Source organism: Lynx rufus, unplaced genomic scaffold (assembly GCF_022079265.1).
Source record: "Lynx rufus isolate CCGP_SWC_20201006 ecotype Redwood Valley unplaced genomic scaffold, mLynRuf1.p SCAF_1, whole genome shotgun sequence".
Taxonomy (NCBI): domain Eukaryota; kingdom Metazoa; phylum Chordata; class Mammalia; order Carnivora; family Felidae; genus Lynx; species Lynx rufus.
This window is the reverse complement of record NW_025814823.1, coordinates 101,584,736-101,607,713: the sequence shown is the minus strand read 5'-3', so window position 1 is coordinate 101,607,713 and position 22,978 is coordinate 101,584,736. Positions and strand designations below refer to the sequence as shown.

Genomic DNA, 22,978 nt, shown 5'->3' with positions numbered 1-22,978 from the left:
TTACTGAATATCTAATTAAGTTCATTTTTTTTATTTTTTTTTAATGTTTATTCATTCTTTAGAGAGAGAGACACACACACAGACAGGGGTGAGTCGGAGGGATTGAGACAGAGGGAGACACAGAATCCAAAGCAGGCTCCAGGCTCTGAGTTGTCAGCACAGAGCCCAACGCGGGGCTGGAATTCACAAACTGTGCGATCACGACCTGAGCCGAAGTTGGACGTTTAACTGACTAAGCCACCTAGGCGCCCCTAATTAAGTTAATTTTCTAACTATCCAGGTCTGACCACTTTCTAGTAACTAGGATATGACTATTTCATGGGTCCTCAAAGTATCTTTTATTCCTCCTCTTTGCAATTTCACAGGTGAATTTATACTCTCACTGGTAATACCCCTTATCACAGCTAGATTCTCAATAGTTGGAACAGGAGGGAATGTTTCATTTGAGCACGTCCAGCACCCCAAACATTTATTATATACACAGCCAGAGAAGCATACATCACCCTCATCTCCTGATCCTTTAAGCATGATGGGAAGTAGAGGTCTTATCAAATTTGTATTAATGGAATATTCACCATATCAATGTCGATGAGGAGGTCATCTCATCGCCTATAAACGTAAACATGGCTGAAAACCCCAAACACAGGAATGGTATTAAACTCCAAGCCATCGGGGCACCTGGGTGGCTCAGTCGGTTAAGCGTCCGACTTCAGCTCAGGTCACGATCTCGCGGTCCGTGGGTTCGAGCCCCGCGTCGGGCTCTGGTCTGATGGCTCAGAGCCTGGAGCCTGCTTCGGATTCTGTGTCTCCCTCTCTCTCTGCCCCTCCCCCGTTCATGCTCTGTCTCTCTCTGTCTCAAAAATAAATAAATGTTAAAAAAAAAAACAAAACAACTCCAAGCCATCAAGGAAAGTCTTGTTCTGCTTTGGAGCACTTACTCTCATTCAACAAATACTTACTGAATATTTACTCTGTACCAGGCACAGTGCAAGGGTCTCAGGATACAGCAGTGAACCCGTCCCAGAGAAAGTCTCACCATGCCTCTTCAAGACTACCTACTTCCGTGCCTCCCTTAACTATATTTTTTATTCCGATTAAAAAGGATATTCTCCTGTACCTGAGCAAAACTACAAACAGTTGGTCCCAGGAGTTATGTTCTATACAGTCGCAGCAAACCCTGCAATGGGGAACACTGGACCACTGCTCCTAGGGAAGATCAGTTCCTGCAAGACGGTGGTCACAACATTCTCATCCAATGATTAATATACAACCTGTTTCACAGAAGTTTCTCTTTAAAGATGTCTTATTTAATACATGTTATTAAGTCATTAACATTGAACTCAGAGCCAACAGCACTAAAACTCATACCTCCATGAAGCCCATGTAACATACTTTTCTCCATAAAGCATATGACAACCTTTTGGAGTTCAGGAACACCAGAGAGTACTTCGGTACTACACTGGGGGCCATTTTAAGCAGCAAAATCAAAAGGCCTCAAAAATGCACCAGAAAGCAAAAGAAGGTAGAACATCACCTTGTTCGATTTTAGGTGGGAACATGCACATCAGGTACTTTGAATTTTTTGCCACTCTGCGCATGTGAATATCCGTGAATGCCTGGAAAAGCACCAAGAATGTGGATTTGAGGGTTACAAATAAATGTTAGCAAGGACAGAAAACTGAAAATATAGAATCTGTTAATCATGAGGATCAGCCCTAACTGATGAGGAGAATATTCTCTTTAAATACATTCCCATCTAAAGAGTAAGAAATGACAGAATTCAAATACCATCATTATGCAACTCCTAATGAACTAATGGAAGTACGAAAGTACCAATTGCTGCTAACTTCACAAAAAGAAAGACAACCTTTGAGCTTCCTGATGGAAGAAGAGAACTGATGAAACCTCTACATCTTACAACCAATTTAAAGGAAAGACAAGATGCAATGTTTTTACTATTCAACTTTGAGACAACCCATTTTTTAATCTGATGTCCTCAACGGAAGGAGATTTTATGCAACTCAGTCTCCCCATTGTCTAATATAACACATAATACAGAGCAGACATTTGTTAAAGGCCTACTGCAGAAATGAGTGAGTGAATGAATGAATGAATGAATGAACGAACAGAGAAACTACCTCTTGCAAGGTCACGAATGTTAATTTCTAAGATCACGTCTTTTTCAAGGAGAGAAGGAAAGAAAAAGGTATGGACAGGCAGGCAATTTATAGCTCTAAGAGGTACTATAAGGAGAGTAACACCTCACAAATCAAAGGCCATTTATACTGTGATTTCAACTCTCCAAAACAGAGCTATGAACCAGAGGAAAAAAAATTACTTAAAGGAGGTCACAAAATGTGTACTCTGCTCATTAAACAAAAAGAGCCCCTAAACTATATTTTACCTTAATTTTAAAATAATCCTGATCAGTTTATTATTAGAAATCAAACATAAAAAGAAAAATTGAAGTGACTAGTCAAAACATGACAGAGAACCAAGAAGACAACTTTATACACCTCAATAAATTCACAGTCTATGCATAACAGCACACTAGATGATGTGCAAAATGAGAACCCTGACTCAGCAAGATCTGAGTATGTTTAGAAAACACTGAGGAGTGTACTTGAAAAGGTTACCGCTTGAAAAAATACTAAAAGAAAACATTTTAGTATAAATTCAATCTTCTAATTGGTCTAACAGGCCAGTGACTAATAATGGCAGATAAATGAGAAAGTACTTCAGAAAAGTCAGTAGCTGTTTCATATGTAGTTCTCATAATGAAATTATATTTTTCTTCCTGACTATAGCACCAATTTCCTAATTTAGAAAAATATAATTACAAGTAACAGCCTCATGTAGGCAAAGGTCACAAAATTAAAAGGTTCATTCAAGGGAATCAACGTTTGAGAATTTTATTTCGGAAGCTAATAGTGTCAATTTTCATCATAGCAAGAACTTAACGTTGTAACTGACAGTAAATCATGAACAACCAAGTCAACTTTTACACAATTCTAGAATGAAACATGCAACAAGTGATAGAAAATCTTAAACTACCACTTCTCCAGACTAAGGATTTGTTTCAGCCCAGACCCAACCAAGAGAATCCTTCTCAAAATTAAGGGAAAAAGCCTGAAGAGAGAGACACAGAATTTAAAGACACTTAGGCCCCAATAGGAACACCAGGGTTAAGGTCTAGTGTTTCTTACGGAGATCGGGGCTCTCTTACCTGAGCAAGAAAGAAAAGTTCCAAAACATAATGAAGCCTGCATTCCCTAGAAACTGAACTCCCCCACCCCAATCACTATCTATCTGATAGGTTTACAGCAATAAAAATATCACGTTCAAAACTATGTTATTGTCATGATCTTCTGGTATGCAACCGAATTCACAAGCTAATTACTAAAAAATAATTCAATATGGCAATTTTTTATTTTAGGAATTGCTTATTACTAGAACTCGTCTATATTCTGGTGGGAATGCAAAATGGTATACAGCTGCTTAGGAAAATTGTGGCAGTTTCTAATACAGTTACACAAACACACACACTTCACTTATGACCCAACAATTCCAACCCTAGAAATTTACCAAATGAAATGAAAACTTAAATTCACCAAAACGAAAAAAAAAAACAAAAACAAAAAACTGCACACGGGTGTTTGGGGCAGCTTTATTCCTAACTTCCAAAATCAGGAAACTTAACGCTTCGCACAGTGAATGGATAAACATGCTGAGGTACATCCACATGAGGGAATACTGACCAACAGCAAAAAAAAATGACACAGGCTTCACCACGGATGAATCTCAAATACACCATACGAAGTGGAAGAAGCTAGCTTCAAAAGGCTACGTACCACAGGCCATTCTGACAAAGTCAAAGTTAAAGACACCAAGAAGAGACCAGGGATTGCTAGCGGCTGGGAGTGGGGAAAGGAGTTGACTACAAGTGGGGCAGCAAGAGGGAATATTTTGGGCTAATGGAATTGTTTTGTGCATCAATTATAGGGGCAGTGAATTTAGCGTGCAAAAATTTAAGAACAGGAGAAACAGGGGTGCCTGGGTGGTTCAGTTGGTTAAAGGGCCGACTCTAGATTTGGGCTCAGATAATGAGCTCAAGGCTTGTAAGAGGGAGCCCCACGTTAGGCTCTGCAATGACAGCGAGGAACCTGCTTGAAAGTCTGTTTCCTGGTCTTGCTACCCCTCCCCCCAACACGCACACTGGCTCTCTCTCTCAATAATAAATCAACATTTTATTTATCAATTTTTTTAATGTTTATTTATTTTTGAGAGAGAGAGACAGAGTGCAAGAGAGGGAGGGGCAGAGAGAGAGACGGAGACACAGAATCTGAAGCAGGCTCCCGGCTCTGAGCTGTCACCACAGAGCCCGACGCAGGGCTCGAACCCATGAACCATGAGACCATGACCTGAGCCGAAGTTGGACATTCAACGGACTGAGCCACCGAGGAGCCCCAATAAATAAACATTTTTAAAAAGAGAAAGAAAAAACTGTATCTAATATAAAAAATACCTTAGGAAAAAATCAGAATTAAGTGAAATGCTCAAAAAATTGAATACTTCCTTTAAGTTTTCCAAGTAGCCCATAAATGCATTTAATGTCAACTTCCACCATTTAAAAAAAAAAAAAAGAAAACCTTTCTATAAAGTATTTCTCTACTTTTAAGCCTGAGTAACAAAGTCAGATGCTTGTGTTTGTTGCTTTACTTAAAGGAGAACCAATGTATCCCTCATACAACTCTGATGATTCAGACTAAAGTGGTTTGGAGTGAGCACGGTGCCTCTGGAGGCATTTAATCAAGGTTCTTCCATGTTAAATCTCCCTAATAAAAAAGATAAAATGACCAATCCATTCATTCAACAAAAGAGCAATCACAAGAGGCCTATCATGTGCCAAAACTGGAAGTCAAATGGCACCCAAGACAATCACAATCCCTGCCACATCACACAGCTTAAACAAATAATAACATAAAGTATGATATGAACATGAGAATTATAGTGCTTTCAGAGCACACAGCAAGGGTACATAAGTTCTGTAAGTTCTGTATCTCCCATTAGGATCTACACCTTAAAATGCCTACTATCTTGGTGAACTCAGAAACACAGCTAAAAGCGCATGCACCAGAGTGGTCACTACCCAATCACCCCTCGATGTTTAGGGAGGGAAAGCAGGCAAAGACCATGTCCACAGAATACCGTCCAGCAGTGCAGTCATCACTCCCCCACAGTAAGGTCCTCTCCAGGGAACTACCAGATATGCACAGCTGTCACCTTCCCACCAGAAGGGAACTTTCCCTAATTCACAATACCATAATCATGAACTTCTCTTGTTGAGAAGTATTCTTTTCAAGGGTGCAGGGAGGGTGAAATAATAAAGAAAAGGAGAGAAAAGAAAAAAACTAGTAAAGATGCTGGGGGGCAAAAAGCCCGAGTTAAGTATATAGATTTTTGCAGTGAGGTCTTAAAAACAAATTAAGGAAGTTTAAGGAAACTAAAACAGAGGCATTACAACCACACCCCTGCTTCTTTCTGTTATGAAAAAGGAAGCCAAGATATGTAAAAAGAGGGCTGCCTGCAGGTGCTTTGGCATGAAGTTACCAGGCAGAGGTAAAATTACATAACCCCAAGGACTAAAAAGAGTGTGTGATGAATACTCAGCTATGCCAGTTACCAGAAACATTTTCCATCCCAAGCATCCTAATTACACAATGCTTCTGGGACCACACTGGGGCCCACAGGACCAGGGTTAATAACTCAGTGCCAAAAAAACAGAAAAGCTTCCAACAACGTTAAACAAACATGAATTAAAATAAAGTGCCTCTTGGTATGTATAGATTTATAAGAGGAGAAGAGCGAGAGAAATTTACTAGCAACTTACTGAAAGTCCATTTCAGAGGAATGAAATACTGAGTAGGTTCTATCAAGAAGCAAGAAGTGGAAACAAATTAATACAGTTCCACAGGCCCTTTTCCAAAGTTCTTGCAGTCAAACGTGATTGGGAATTCTGAATTCTAGGGGCGTCTGAAGGGTGATACATGTGTATGCACCATATATTCTGTGCAAAGGCCGGGATGATACAGGACAGAACATTATAATCAGACACTTAACTATTTCTGCACTGAAACCTACAAATTCATGAAAAAGAGACACAACAGTTCAAAACAAGTTTCACGGAAAAAAACACAATTTGTGCCAAACATACAAGAAAATATTTTTGGTTTTCAAAGCACTCTGGATGTTAGAATAGTTGATACGAAATTACGGTCCCCTAGAATGGTAGCCATTACTCAATTACTAACTGTATATACAAAATGTTACTGGTAACCTCACTGTCATGTGCTGGTTTTCTTGTGGAATTTTGGTGAACACAAAATAATTCTACAAGTCTTCTTCAGGTTCACACAGAACATGTCCTATATACTCTATCCACTCCTAATTTTTTTTTTTTTTTTTTTTGAAAGAGAAAAGGTGGGGAGGAGCAGAGAGAGATGATAACAGAGGATCTGAAGTGGGCTCCATGTTGACAGCAGAAAGCCCGATGCAGGGCTCAAACTCACAAACTATGAGATTATGACCTGAGCTGAAGTCACATGCTTAAGCGACTGAGCCACCCAGGCACCCCCACTCTTAAATTTCTTTATCACAAATTCTCCTACTAGGGCAGTTTACAAAATATCTAACCCTTAAATTTACAGAGGAACTGCTAAATCCAATTTTGCCACCACGAAAGCCATGTTCTTTGAATGGAATTTAACATAATGAATTCATTATAAAACGGCTTGTTCTCATTTTGCCACAAAAGGCTATAACTGGTAAAGGGGTCTGTCACCTAGGAAGCTGCAGCAAATGAGTCACAAAAAAGGACCCTGATATGTCATAAATGACAAGATACAATAACCAGAAAACCCTATCATCATAGTGCATTTATATGTACACAGTTACGGACTATATACAATACAGACAACATACTACATACACAATATACTGTTACTGAAGTAAACTGTTTCCACTTGGGGGAACACACATATTCCTCATCAACAAGGGTATGAAAGAGAGTAAAGCAGAAGTGCAGCTACACTAAACTATTAAGACCTCTTCCATCCTGATGCCCCAGGAAAAATACAACTCAATGATATTATAAATATATGCTAAAACTAACACATCTTTGATGAGCAACAGTTCTTGCCTTCTTATACTTTACATAACTTTAAAAATTAGACTGTTTTTCTCACTTAGGTTTCTTAACATTTTCAGGGGCATCTGAGATGATGCCTTAAATTATTCTTGATAAATCTCCCTTTAACAAATTTTCCAAACTTTAAAAATCCTCTAATTTTGCTGCTGGACTTAGCAACAATTGCTAATAAGCAATGAATACAATGGCATCCCTAAGGATTCTGGGTATGAAACTATAAAGAGAAGTTGCTATTAACCTGGTCCTCTTGCAAATGTTGTCTGTGCATTTCTTGTCTCACTTTCACACCCCTATCCCAATTAAAAAGGGAACTTGAAATTTAAGAGCTAAGAGATATGTATAAAGACAAGGAGAAAGCAGTCATTTTCAAACCCTGCAGCACACTGGAATCACCTGTAGTAACCTAAAATGTAACTATGTCCTGGCCCCACTCCCCAGATTCAGATATCAATTAGCAGGGAGAAAAGCCCAGTATCTACCATTTTAAGGTTCCCAGAAAATGTTAATGTGAAGTCAGGGCTGAGAGCCACTGGTATACACTGCCTCTTCCACAAATGCTTTCTCTTATTTTTAAAAAAAATTTTTATAATGTTTATTTTTGAGAGAGAGAGAGACAGCATAGGTGGGGGAAGGGCAGAGAGCAAGGGAGACACAGAATCCGAAGCAGGGTCCAGGCTCTGAGCTGTCAGCCCAGAGCCCAAAACGGGGCTCAGGAGCTGTGAGATCATGACCTGAGCAGAAATCGGATGCTTAACCAACTTGAGCCACCCAGGCTCACCTCTCTTATTTTTAACTCAGTGGTAATACTCCCTACAGCAAAGGCTGCAAGCATTATCTTTAAAACTATCCATTTTTCTCCTCATTTCCTCGGTCACAGAAAAAAAAAAATTACTGATTTTCAATTGGAAAATTTTAAACAAGTGCATATAGTAAAATTCACTTCGACTTATCTCATATTGTCATTCCCAACAATCAGGATTTTAGTTTTCAGTCAGTCCATTAGTAGCTGGTAACTGGAATGTGTATAAATAGCATAGCATACAATATACATACATACAGTACACATGTCAGTTACCAACCTTAACAGATTATCAGAAAATAAATCAAAATCAAAGGAATGATTTCGAAGAGCTGATTACATTTTGATATTTCATTAAGTACAAATATTTTCAGAACCCCAATGTATAATGGAATATGAGCCACAATATGCCCTGACACTCACGTGAAAGAAGAACCCAGTAAATAATCTACCATTTTTAAATGAATATTGCTATTACAAGATTCCACATCTGTAAGATGTATATTTTCGATTCATATTGTTTTCATATCTCTAGAATAAAAGCACATAAAATAATATTAAAATCGTATTAAAAAATCTTATAAAAATCTGCATCTACAAACACCAGTATTTAAAAATGTCGCCAACAACTGACATGTACTACTTCCACCTCCAAAACAATACTAATTAACGTCTGCTCTTCAAATGAGGATTTTGCTAAAAGCTCTTGTAGGCATGTATTTGCACACCATAAAACTAGTGGAATACCAGGAATTTTCTCTCTTCTCAGCCTATGACATTACCTGCTATATTTGCCTACCATTTGAAAATATTCATTGCTAGACTATAAGTATTTCACAAAAATAGAAAACAAACATGACATAGACTGGCTATATGGGGAAAAAAACATTTTCACTTCCCTTTTTACTAAAGGAAACTGTGACTTCAACTCTGACTCTAATACAACATACTCTAAATCAATGCCAAGTATACCACCTGAAATTTAAACAAGCTAAAAAAATAGGTAACACAATTAATAATTACAAAATATTCAGAAGTCTGCTTTTATACTATTCACTTGCATCACAAAAGGTATTACGTGGCCAAATTCAACTTATAATTTTAAGGTAAAAAATTTGAATAAGTACAATTCTAAAAGCAAAGTATCAGTACATTCCAGGCACACTTCATTCAAGATAATATACAATAAAAGCAAAATCATATGTTAAAATCTAAGTTGGTGGAAAACATCCTACCCCAGGATTCTATTTTTTACCTCCTCCTCAAAAAAAAAAATTACTATTTTTCCTGATGGCAAAAATAATGCCATCTGCTATAATATATAGCAGAAATATCCAAAAATATATATAGCAGAAAATCCAAACAATACAGAGACACATAAAGAGTATAAAAATTAAAATCACCCTAAATGTAACTATTCATAAATAACTGCCATTAACATAAATATCCTTGCAGAGAATGGATGGATTTACTCTGTATATTCATAACTGCAACAATTACAATGACCAGAATTACAACGGTCAAAATCCTTCATATATACATACACATATCTCAATATACATGTACAATACACACATACACACACTCTATATATATTACAGAAACAGAAACCTTTAAGATAACAACTTTCTTGAACTTAAAAATATATAAGTTATTCTACTTCTGCATTTTTATTTAAGCAGGCCAGTTTGGAGGTTACCTTGTGTGTGTGTGTGTGTGTGTGTTTCTGTGTGTGTGTGTGTGTGTGTGTGTGTGTCTGTGTGTGCCTGTGTGTGTGTGTCTGTGTTGCTGTGCTTCAGGGAAGATTTAAAAATCTCTGTTTGCTTTATTTAAAAAAAAATCCTCTAGCTAAAATTTTCCAAAGCCTGGAAACATATATCTGTACTAACAGCAGCTGGCTGACTGCTTTCCAGAACTAGCCCATGGTCCCAAACAAAACTGCAAAGCAGACAAATGTTTTCATGGCGTCCCACCTCTTGGGTCAGAAAGAACACCTCACCAGCAAGCAGCATAGAAGAGTCCACCCACCAGGCATGTGACTTGAGCATTTCACTCAAACCGTCCCAGGATTCATTACATTTCAATTCCAAAATTCTGTGATTTGCCCCTGCCTCCCCATCCTCCCCATGCCCCCACCAATTTTTTTTTTTTTTTTTTTTTTTGCGTTTCTCAAGATGGGTAAAAACTATCCTTTCCTCCTATCTTACTATGATTCCATGATTCAAGTCGAACCCTTCCTCTTACTGATAAACTCCCATTTCCCCAAGGTACCTACTGTCCTCTAGGTGTGACTAAAGAAATGCGATGAGATCAAAAGCCTGGGCAATGTGCAATTTTTGGAGAGGAGAGAGGGCAGCGACTCAGAAAAAAAATTTCTAAATAAGTTCACAGGTACAAATTTTAATTTAAAGTTATAATAATTTTATGAGTTCCAGGGAAAAAAGGTACAATGTTACAACTTAGATAACTGATTTTATTGACTCAAAGTTAGTCAATATGAAAACTAACAGTGTTTTAGCTCCTAAAATATTCATACCTGAGCATATTTAAGATAGCAACATAGAAGCAGCTCTCTAATCTTTCATCCGTTACATTTGTACAACCCTTTAAAGTTCAAAGTGCATTTATATGCATTATTTATTTTCATTCTCAAAACAAGTAGATGCAGTGGTCACTATTGATTGCCTCTTTAACAGATCCATTTGCTTCCATGTTCTTCTTTCCCACAACTTTTAAAAATATCCACCCTTTGGAGCACCTGGGTGGCTTAGGCGGTTAAGCGTCCAACTTCAGCTCAGATCATGATCTCACAGTTTGTTAGTTTGAGCCCCACGTTGAGCTCTGTGCTGACAGCTCAGAGCCTGGAGCCTGCTTCAGATTCTGTGTCTCTTTCTCTCTGCCCCTCCCCGGCCCGCTCGTGCGCTCTCTCTCTCTCTCTCTCTCTCTCAAAAATAAACATTAAAAGAAAATTAAAAAATATATAAACATCCGCCCCTCACCATGTAACTCAGGAAAATGTGACCCCATTCCCTATGGCAGGGGATATATCCTGATTAGCAGAAGCCAGCCATGATAACCCCATTCCCTTTGTCATGACTGGCGAGGAAGTACACATGACCTAATTCTGGTCAATAAAACATGAAAGGAAAAGTATGCTGGTGAGCTTGTGCAAAACATTTCCTGGCCAATGCATGTCTAGATGTGATCTTGCTACCACCCTGAGGATGAATCCAACACAAAGAGAAGAGCAGAGCCAAAAAAATCACTGAGAGGCAGACCAAAGCTCTGAAAAACTCCTACCTCAGTATTTCAATGTTCCATATCAGAAACTACCTACTGCAATTCAGGCAGTATAATGAGGCAACACCAAGATAAACAGTCTACCCCATTTGTCTTTTCCTCCCCAACCTGGACCTCCTTTCTTATACCTAAAAGTTTTCCTTTTTACTTGAGCTGAGCTAGACAAGACAGGAGGACAGCTATTCTAAGCTGCTAGGCCAGCCAGCATGCTTTGTAACAAGCTCAAGGGCTCCTGCTACACCTCAAGGGTATGGCATTTCCTCTTCCAAGGGACAACTTCCTCTACCAATTCACTCCAGCAGTCCCTACACAGGCTGAGCAGATGTTGGGATTCTAAGAAGGCTCCTCTCTACATAAAAACAGAAAGGAAGAATACGAAATCAGATCAGGGACCATATAGGGAAATATGAGAGAACTGCAGCTTGATCACCTGACTACATAATTAAACAATTTACCCTGAGGTCTGAATGAATACAGCAAGGAATACGAGAATTTCTTTCTTTTTTATAAGAGGATGCTAGGGGCGCCTGGGTGGCGCAGTCGGTTAAGCGTCCGACTTCAGCCAGGTCACGATCTCGCGGTCCGTGAGTTCGAGCCCCGCGTCGGGCTCTGGGCTGATGGCTCAGAGCCTGGAGCCTGTTTCCGATGCTGTGTCTCCCTCTCTCTCTGCCCCTCCCCCGTTCATGCTCTGTATCTCTCTGTCCCAAAAATAAATAAACGTTGAAAAAAAAAAAAAATTAAAAAAAAAAAAAAAAAGAGGATGCTATTAAATCAATCTCTAAGAGAGAGCATAAGCTAGATGATATAATAGAAGCAGATACCCTCCTTAATATATTAACCAAGAGCTCCTAAGTTAAAAAGGGGATCATAAAAAATCTACATCTTAAACATTTTATGGCAAATAAAATATAAAAATGTACATTCCCAAGACAATCTTTTAATAGAAGGCCAAGGCCTTTCCTTCAAGTATGGATGGATGTACAGACTGCAGTTCTATTTTGTCTTTCTTGAGAAAACCACACCTACTATAAATGTGATTTCCAGTTTCTGTTTTGTAAACATAGAAAGACATCTCACAAAGCTTAAAAGCAATCTTGTTATAGAATTTTTTCGAGATTTTTAGGGTTTTTTCCCCTAATTGTTTAAAAAGTTCTTACCCACACCTACATTCTCCTATAACTTTTGCCTCCAAAGTTCACTGAACAATGTTTCATCAAACTACGTAATTAAGACATCAAGTAAAACTGCCATCAACAACTTGTTGGGTGCAAACACAAATAATTCTTGGTAAGTATAAAATAACTAGTGGGATTAAAAGTTCAAAAACAGGGGTGCCTGGGTGGCTTAGTCAGTTAAGCATCCAACTTTGACTCAGGTCAGGATCTCATGGTTCGTGGGTTCAAGCCCTGTGTTGGACTCTGTGCTGACAGCAAGGAGCCTGGAGCCTGCTTTGAATTTTGTGTCTCCTTCATTCTCTGCCCCTCCAACGCATGCACTCTGTCTGTCTGTCTGTCTCTCTCAAAAAATAAACATTAAATTTTTTTTTTAAAAAAAGGAAAGGAAGCAAAGTTCATAAGCAAACTAAAGAGGGGCACCTGGGTGGCTCAGTTGGTAGAGCATTCGGCTCTTGGTCTGGCTCAGGACATGATCTCATGGTTCATGGGATCAAGCCCTGCATCAGGCCTCTGCACTGACAGCATGGAGCCTGCTTGGGATTCATTTTCTCTCTCTCTCTCACTCTCTCTCTCTGGTCCTCCCCTTCTTCCACTCACACCCTCTCTCTGTCAAAATAATAAAACATTAAAAACATATTTAAAAAGGGGCACCTGGGTGGCTCAGTTGGTTAAGCGGCCAACTTCAGCTCAGGTCAGGATCTCACAGTTCATGAGTTCGAGCCCCGCATCCAGCTCTGTGCTGACAGCTCAGAGCCTGGAACCTGTTTCAAATTCTATGTCTCCCTCTCTCCACCCCTCCCCCACTCACACCCTGCCCCTCTCTCTTTCAAAAATAAACATTAAGAAAAATGTTTTTAATATTAACAAAAAACACTAGAGCCTAGTCTACTGCCATTCGATGTAGCATGGGCATCAAGCAGTAAATGAATGAATTCTTCTGAGTGGGTTTGAACAGGTAGGGTTAAGAGAGTCTCCTGCAATAGTAGGCTGTTCCCAAGAGTCTCTGCCTATTCTAGCCACCAATCAACCTTCTAACAACTCATCTGTATCTTAAGAAAAAGGCTATTCTGGGGCACCTGGGTGGCGCAGTCGGTTAAGCATCCGACTTCAGCCAGGTCACGATCTCGCGGTCCGTGAGTTCGAGCCCCGCATCAGGCTCTGGGCTGATGACTCGGAGCCTGGAGCCTGTTTCAGATTCTGTGTCTCCCTCTCTCTCTGCCCCTCCCCCGTTCATGCTCTGTCTCTCTCTGTCCCAAAAATAAATTAAAACGTTGAAAAAAAATTTAAAAAAAAAAAAAAAAAGAAAAAGGCTATTCTGAGATTTTACTTAATTCCAGTGAAAGCTGTAAAAACAAATGTGGATGTGATTTAGGCATATGTGGACATGACTTAGCTATGGATTTCCACGAAATTAAGTTATAACTGTATGATACATCTATCATTAGTAAAGGAAATGACCAAAGTGTGTGTCTTTTCTACCAAATACATACCCACTTCAAGATCATTGTCAAGAATTCTTTTCTCATTAAAAAAAAGATGGGCAGGGACTGGCAGGAGAGAATATAACCAGTCACTTACTATAGTTTAAGGACAAATCACCACACACCTTCTTGGGCTCCCCTTATAGGAGGAAACCCAAACATTTATGGTTTCTAAATCCCAGCTTTGAGCAAGGAGCTAGAAAAAACATGCCTAATAGCAGGCTCCAAAGTGTCTGCAAAACTTATCTGTCCTCACATCTCTCTCTCATTCCTTATTTTCTGAGTAATACAGAGCCTTTCCAAACTCACTTCACATTAATGGATAATACACACTTGATTCTACACATTAATAATCCCAAATACAGTTCTGTCCTAGAGACTGTCACTAAAGTATACTCTGAAGTAGCTTTTGTCGGCAGAACCATTCTGTCTGTTCCTATAGAATCTCTATAATTAGAGAACTACAGACACCTCAAAAACTGCCATTTCCAAAAAAGAAGTTACATTTTGAAGAACTGACACCCAGAAATACACTAACAACACCAATCAATACCACTAAGCACCAACCACTCGAGAAAACACAAAGAGGATGGAAAATTATAAAAACAACAGATCGGTGAGTTTAAGACTCTGAAGTCAGAAAAAGAAAATGGTTTAAATATGCACTCTGTTAGATCTTCAAAAGGTTGCCTAAACTCTGGATGACCATTTCCTAATGTCAAAAACAAGGGTTATACACCATCTAACAAATAGAGTTGTCTTAAAAGTATGATCTATACACTCCCTCTACAAAGTAGGCACTTAATAAATTTTAACAGGTATTAGTGTTGTCACTGGAACGTTCAAGACAATACAGATTCAGTTATAATGTTAATCCTTTTTGGAAACCTAGAGGGTAATAGTTAGTAAAACCCATCAAACAATTTTCCTTGTGAGTATACAAAGACTTAAATACTGTTACCGTGAGGGTAATATTTTTTGAAGCACTTCTTTGATAGGGATAAATTTAGGGGTTAAATTATTTTAGGGCCATTTAATATTTAAGATAACTAAAAACCTTATACATATTACCCAGAACTGTGGACATTTCCCATTTTATCATTCCACTGTTATGGTCAATTCTCTTTGTACACAGATTCCTTACATTTCAGTTTACTCATAATGAATCTCACTACGAATGTATTAACAATAATCTAACTCTCCAATGACCTGTGTTTTGCTATGTTGTTTGATATTTCAGCATTCCCAAGGGGTACCTGGGTGGCTCAATCAGTCAGGCGCCCGACTTCAGCTCAGGTCATGATCTCATGGTTCACGGGTTCGAGTCCAGCGTTGGGCTTTGGGCCGACAGCTCAGAGCCTGGAGCCTGCTTTGGATTCTGTCTCTCCCTCTCTCTCTGCCCTCCCACACTCACTCTTGCGCTCTCTCTCCCTCTTTCTCGCTCTCTCTCTCTCAAAAATAAACACTTAAAAAATTTAATACTTCAGCATTCCCTCTATAGTCTGATACATCCTTTTGGGAAACCCTCTGAAATTTAAACAACCACTTGTTCCATTCTGAAAATCTCTGAATCTATAAACTACACTAGAATAATAGTCTATTGCCAGTATGCAGGGGATTACAGAGGGGATAGAGAAATAAACAGAGAGCTTCCCATTTCTTCCAAAGGCACATTTTTCACAGCCTCGATTCATTTCATATAAAACCAATTACCAGATTACCAGACACACCCATATTCAAGTTCAAGTAAAGAAACAGGACAAAGCCAGGTATGAAGTGTTTTAGATTACATACTTTTCTGCTTTCCTCCCATCAGCAGGAATGGTAACAACTTGATTATTCTGTTATAGTTTGTTTCCTTCAACTTACCATCCTTATTTGCCGACCTACTTCCTCTAAGCATAAAATCTGTACATTTGGACCTTTATATCTCAAACTGACTCATTTTTAAATATAAGGCATTCTGGACTTCCATGGCCTGATATCCACCTATTTTCACAGCTTCCTCTCCCACACAGACCTCATGGCACAGGAGCCTCATGTCCAGACCAACAGGCCCTATAATACCCAACCACACACACATACACGAAGCCCCCGTTTTGTCCCTTAACATATTTTAATGCCCAAATGGAGTGTTAGCAGCTCTAAAGTCATTCATAATTCCTCACTCAAAAATTAGTATCTCTTCATCTCTCATACACACACACACACACACACACCATGCTTCCATGCACCTCTAATAAATCCCACAGGTGTCCTGTGTTGCAATTATCTCTGCATGTCCGAGTCTCCCTTTAAGACAGCTCCAGGGTCTGACTCATCTTCATAGTCTACCCACTCTTCCATTCTAACCACAGAGTAAAGGTCCTTTGTACATGGTTAAGGTCCAGGTTGAACTCACTATTCCTTGATTTTAATCCCAGGCATTTTAGTTGAAGGAATAAATGAACAGCCTGTGTTGAAGATTTTGTTAATGGTTACCGCTTGGAAATCTAACAATGAAAATGTCAATAATTACATAATACATTAATTTTTGCATTGATGAATAGCAGAGGAGGGCAAAGAGCACAATAAATCATCCCTGAAGACGATCATTTTCTAAGATCCCCTCCCCTCAAATGTCTCATATATATATCAACATTAAAATTAACCTTTCTGTCCCCATTCCAATAAAAACTAATACCTGATGCATTTCCAGAAATGCAAGCTCCCTGTAAGCAAATGAGTCTGTACACTTCAGAGAATCTATGCCAATGCAGTTTATTTGGTATCTTTCTTTCAATGCCCATAAATACAATTTTCACTTTATGTCCAACTATAAAAGCTAATATATACAAAATACAGAACACGGTTGGATCAAAGTTTGGGAATAGTTATGAAATACACTAAGCACATCTCTCCACCCCACCCCCCCCAAAAAAGTTATTAAGAATGTCACAAACTGTAACTGATTTTTGGTGGAAAACGTTTTCTTAAACGGGCCTCATAATCTTTCTAATCCTGCCTTATTCTTACAATGTGCGTTTTCTTCCACTCTCTATTTACAGGGAAAGCAAATATTCCTCACAAATACATACAAGGCTTTAAAAAGTAGATATTTTCCATTTTAAAAAGTATCCTAAGTATTCCTTAGATGGAGCTCAACATCTTCTCCTCTCTGGGGGCAAATGTCATTCACAAGAAGCAACTGCACAGGAAATAAATACTGACTTATTTTCTTCACTTACTAAAAATCAGTGGGTTTCTACTTTTCCAATTAAAGTCGACGTTCTAAAACAAAAGGTTAAAAAGGGGTCACTTGCTGGCCAGCCTGGGTCCTCATTACAACAGTTACAACTAATTCGCACAGTGTAGCAACAGTAGCCATCTCCCACGCAGACTCTCCCTGGCTCTCTCCCACCCATTAACTTTTCCTCCTTCCCTGGGGGAAGTGGAAGGATCCTAACACAGGCCTAACTGCCCTCACCCCACGAGCACACACACATCTCCATCACCACCACCACCCCCCCGCCCAGAAAAGAAATGTGGGAGCTGTGGACGCTTCCGTGTGTCACTTCCCCTGCATGTGGGATAAACAAACAAACCAGCACGGTAACAGCAGCCAGCAGAGAAATTTTGTTACCCCCCACATATGCCTCGGTTAAGTTTTGAGCTAAGTCGAAAGCTCTATGAAATAGGTAAACCCCGGACCCCCCCCCCAGCCCCCAACAAACACGCCAACGGGAAGTTTACCCCTGGAATGAATGCTGGCCCCTGACACCTTCCAGCAGCCCGATGCCTCCCGCCCGGCCGCCCTCCCGAACCCCCCACTCCGAAGGTAATTGTCTTGGACACAATCGGGAGCGCTGGGGCTGCGCTCGCGACCTCAAAACCCCTCCCCGAGGAAGCCCCCGCCTCCTCCCGGCTCGCCCACCTCCCCCGCGTCCCCACTCGCGCCGCACCGCTCGGCAACTTCTGCACCCGCCCGGCCCGCCGCCCGCGGCCCCCTCCCCGCGCGCCCAGCCCTCCGCGCCCTCACCCCCGGCCGCGGCCCCTCCCGCCCACCCTCCGCCCGCCGAGATCCTCGCCCACCCCTGCTCCGCGGCCCCCGCCCGCGGCGCCGCCCCCGCCGCACCCCCAGCCCTCCCGGCCCGGGACCCCAGCCCACCCAGCCCCACCCGGGAAGGAGGGAGCCGCGGCCGCGCCGAGGCTGCCGCCGGGCCGGGGCCGGCCGGCCGCGCGCCACCGCGGAGGGGGCTTTACCTCAGAGGCGCGGCCGCGAGCTCGCGGGGTCGGTCCCGGGCGCGGGCGGCGCCCCCTGCTCCGTCAGTCAGCGGCGGCGGGGGCAGCGGCGGCGGCACATCACACCCGCCGGCGACCGGAGGAGGAAAGCGAGCCACGCAGGGAGGGAGCGAGCGAGGTAGGGGGGGAAGGAACGAGCGAGGGAGGGAACGCAGCTCGGCTCGGACTCGGTCCCCGCACTACTGCCGGTGCCTCCTACCGCCGCCTCTGGCCGGAGAGTCGCCGCCCGGGTCGCTGCTGTCGCCACCGATGCAGCCGGGAATGAATGCACAGCGGCGCCTCGGTTATCCGGAGGTCAAACATCCTTCTGCCTCGGGCATCCGGATCGGCGCCGGACCCGGAAGTGAACACATGGAAAAAAAATAAAAAAAGGAAAGCGTCTCTCTAGCGGCGGTGGCCCCCAAGCTCCCGCATCAGCGAAAAGAGCCGAGTAGAGCCGAAGATTACACCGGCCTGTTCGGATTGGCCGGCTCGCCGACCGGAAGAACGGCGGCACGTTCATTGGCTGGCAAGGCGTATAAAAGCCAAGCCACTCCTCCATTCCCCCACCTCCGCACGAGCGGTGCGTGAGGGGGAATGTGGAGTAATAGTGGATACGGGTACGTTTCCCTGGGCGAGGCCAGAGGAGGAGAGGCTTGACGAGGTCTCTGGGGAGAACTGGGAGAAAAAGGCTCCCGTGATTAAGGAGAGCTGCTAAAAATTCCGCGGCTTGGGTGAGCAAAGAGCCTAAGGGCGCCATTGTGCCAAGTCGGGTTGGTGAGGCTTTGCAGGGCACAGCCCTCCAGGTGCAGAATTTGGGGGCCCTGGCCTAAAGGAGTGACCTCACTGGGTTGACATCCCCCCCCCAACATACACTTTGTTATAACCCCAGTGCTGTGGCAGGGATGCGGCTGCTTGGAGATGGGAATTGTGGCTCACGTCTGCATCCCAGCTGCTGCCTGTAGAGAACTCCGTTGGTGGGCTCAGGTCGTGTATAACGTGATCCTTACCATCTCAGTGTCTCAAGGGAACCTTCTGAAGTTTCGGGAGGCCAAACATCCCTCAGGTCGTCGAGTTGTCGAACACAGACTGGAACCGGTGTTTTCTAACTCCACTTCCCAGTCCAATGTGCCCACACGGAAAACGCAGAGGATGCCATTCTCTCTCTCTCTCTCTCTCTCTCTCTCTCTCTCTCTCACAGCTGGTTAAGTGGGATGAAGATAATGCCACTTTGAAAGACCGCTACGGAAATGGATTCGCCGTGAAGGCATTTGCAGAGGACTCTGAAAATACAGCTTTTTAATTGTTAGCGATTACCTAATACTACTTACGTTTCAAGTTCTTTCAAAAGACAAGCATTAAGGTGTGCATGAAGAAAACTCATAGCCTGGGCGCTGTTTAAAAATTCATGTATCAAACAGTTTTATGTTTTGATGCACTCTGTGTCATGACGCTTGAGTCTCTGTCTCACACTCTCAGGAAAAACTTAAAAGTCTCCAGTGAAACCAATGCGCTTTAAAATAATGAAAATATTCTCCCTCCCTACCTTACCTGATGATACCCTCCCTACCTGATGATAAGGTTAATGTGTAAACTTCACAGGCGTAATTCTACGGAAAGAGGCTGTTTTTGTTTTCTGTTACAATCGATTTTTATTGATTTATTACCACTCTCCTCACACTCTTTCCTAAACTGGAGGTGAAGAACTGGCTATCACTTGGTACTGATAAGAGCCCTGCTTCTGTGTTTACCAGACCACCATCATTTTATTAGAGACTCAGAAGCAACTAAGATTTTTGCATGATCAGACTTGAGAATAATTTGCCTCATCAGATTGAATATCCCAAGGTTTCTGATCTTTGCCAGGGTCCAATACCAGACAGGAAACAAAAGTTAACCTAACCCTATCTCCAATAAAGGGGGAAAAAAAAAACGTCTGCAATACAGGGAACTCCAAACATTGTAATCGGCAACTAACAAACCGTTTTCTACTCTGCCTCAAAAAGCTCAGTTTAGATCAAGAATACCTCCTACCCACCCCTCAAAGTTCTAAGAAATGCTTAAGAAACACATGTATATGGGGGCGCCTGGGTGGCTCAGTCCGTTGGGTGTGGACTTCAGCTACAGTCCGTGGGTTTGAGCCCCATATCAGGCTCTGTGCTGACAGCTCAGAGCCTGGAGCCTGCTTCAGATTCTGTGTCTCCTCCTATCTGTGCCCCTCCCATGCTCATGCTCTGTCTCTCAATAATAAACGCTAAAAAAAAAAAAAAAAAGAAAGAAAAGGAAAGAAAGAAAAGAAACACATGTATATGGGGGCACCTGGGTGGATCAGTGGGTTGAGCATCTAACTTCAGCTCCGATTTCAGCTCAGTGTCATGATCTCGTGGTTTGTGAGTCCAAACCCCACATCTGGCTTGCTGGCCTCGGCTCAGGGCTGGCTTTGGATCCTCTGTCCCCCTCTCCCTACCCCTCCCCCACTTGCACTCTCCCAAAAATAAATATTTTTTTAAAAAGGAAATACAGGGGGTGCCTGGGTGGCGCAGTCGGTTAAGCGTCCGACTTCAGCCAGGTCACGATCTCGCGGTCCGTGAGTTCGAGCCCCGTGTCGGGCTCTGGGCTGATGGCTCGGAGCCTGGAGCCTGTTTCCGATTCTGTGTCTCCCTCTCTCTCTGCCCCTCCCCTGTTCATGCTCTGTCTCTCTCTGTCCCAAAAATAAATAAAAAACGTTGAAAAAAAAATTTTTTTTAAATAAAAAAATAAAAAGGAAATACAGGTATATGAATATATGATCAAATCACATGTCTAGATGTGAATAGGAATGCAGATTTACATTTTTTAACCCTTCAGTAAAGACTTTTTTGTTGCAGTTAGGCTTAGAAGTTGCTATAGATTAAAATTGGCAAGTAACCTAGGTAGGAAGCCGATGAGACGGCCATATCATTCTATTGTAACAAAATTTTGCTAGTGTGAAAATAGCTTATGTTAATGACAGAAAAAAACCACAGGTATCTCTACCAAAACTTTGTTTTGCAGCATAATGTCTCAACATAAACAGACATCACAGTTTTTCATCTGCTGTATGATACATCAACGACAATTAATTTTTATGTTCCCTAGCATTGCCACTCTTCAGATACTTATGTTCTATTAATATTTTACGTGTTTCCAAAGCAGTGTCACATTTTTTCCCCAGAACTTTATCCTTTTGAATGTGTACCTCTGTTGATACAAGTAAATATTTGTTCCACTGTTTAGACATGTAACAACCATAAAGATTACTGTGAAAAACAGGAGAAAAGAGCCAACAGAAGTTTTACCCATATATTTCTTAGGAATTTCTTAGGGGGAAAAAAGGGGGATTTATCAAGTGGATGTTTGAGGAAAGGAGAAAAAGAAAATGAAATTTTCTGGGGGCCTTTAATTTCACGTCTGAGACAGTGTGAATATTCCAGTGTCTCCCTTCCATGTTCTGATTCTTCTCTTTCTCCCCTTCTCACACCTGTGCATACCTAGTAGCCCCGCTGACACACACACACCCGTGGAGAGTGTCGAAATAAGGTCTTCAATGAGAGTTTTAAGCAGGAAAACAATTCCATTTCCTTCTTGCTTCCACTTGAAGTCTTACTGCTTACAAAAAGTGGAAGTGGCCAGCTTTACTCTCCGCAAAATATACCTACATTCTCTCAGGCAACGCGTTTGTAGGACCTGGAAAGAAAGCATTTTGTCGAAAGAGAAACTTGATAATTCCAAGTTCCTAGCACACCATTGAGGATTATGAGAGCATTAGCGTAGAGATTTGTACCATAATCATTTCCATCCTACACACCTTGTTCATACTATTAAACTGCCCTCCTCAGCCAAACTTGTTTTGCAGAAATTCATCAAGAAATAACCCCCAAATACAAAAGCGCACCAAAGATGAACCTAGCCCTCTAGTCTGGTGCAGTGTATCAACTGTGTGGCCAATGTGGCTGAGTTAAATACAGGCAGATATTTCCCAGCTAACAATGTAACAGGAGACATTTGTACAAATTCCTTGTAATCATTCTGTCTGATTCTGACAACAACCCTGTCAAGTAATATAGCAGCTGCTATTATTTTTTCCTGTTAGGAGTGAGGAATGATGGTCGCAGAGAGGTTAATTAGCTTGCCCAAGATGATGTAATAAGTAAATATATTTAAATATAAAATCATGAGATTAAGATATTTACGAAAACTTTTCAAAATGAAAACAAGAAGCCTTCATTGTCTTCTGGCAAATATTTTATTTAACTGTAATGGTAAACCTAAAATGGTGATTTGCTGACTGACAGAGGCTAGGACTTGAGAAATTGCCAAACTATGTCTTTCCTTTTCATTTTTATCGTTAAGGTAAACTACCTGGAAGAAAGATGTAATCAAGAAAAAGTAAATGCTCAAGTAGAAACAAGAGGGATGCAAAATGAGACGTTGTCATAACAGTCAGAGCCCTGGAGCACAGCAACGTATTCTACTAAGACCAGGAAACTAACCTTTTCCCAGTCAAGCCTGCAGTCAAGGGGAGGGCAAGGAAAGATGCTGGGAGAAAGCCAGTCACAGACAACAACCAGGTACAGAATCACAAAACTTCTCTGAAAGGTTTTGTTGTGTTTTATAATAATAATCTTAAGTAATGTGTAATAAAAATCACATTGTTAAGACTCCTTGTTTTAGCTCAGGCTCACAAAACAAAATATCATAGATTGGGGGGCTTCAACAACGGAAATTTATTTGCTCA

The 22,978-nt window shown here is 41.4% G+C and overlaps 1 protein-coding gene across 4 annotated transcripts in view; it reads right to left on the bottom strand.

The window, feature by feature from the left end:
* CSNK1G3 (casein kinase 1 gamma 3) overlaps nucleotides 1-18,622 on the bottom strand; it is a 105,621-nt gene extending 86,999 nt beyond the window's left edge. The window contains exon 1 of one of the 4 annotated variants that reach the window (XM_047083911.1): nucleotides 18,205-18,622. The gene's annotated coding sequence lies outside the window, so the exon portion shown is untranslated. The remainder of the gene's footprint in view (nucleotides 1-18,204) is intronic. The other 3 variants (XM_047083917.1, XM_047083923.1, XM_047083930.1) reach the window with 3 other exon arrangements.
* Between the last annotated feature and the right edge of the window lie 4,356 nt (nucleotides 18,623-22,978).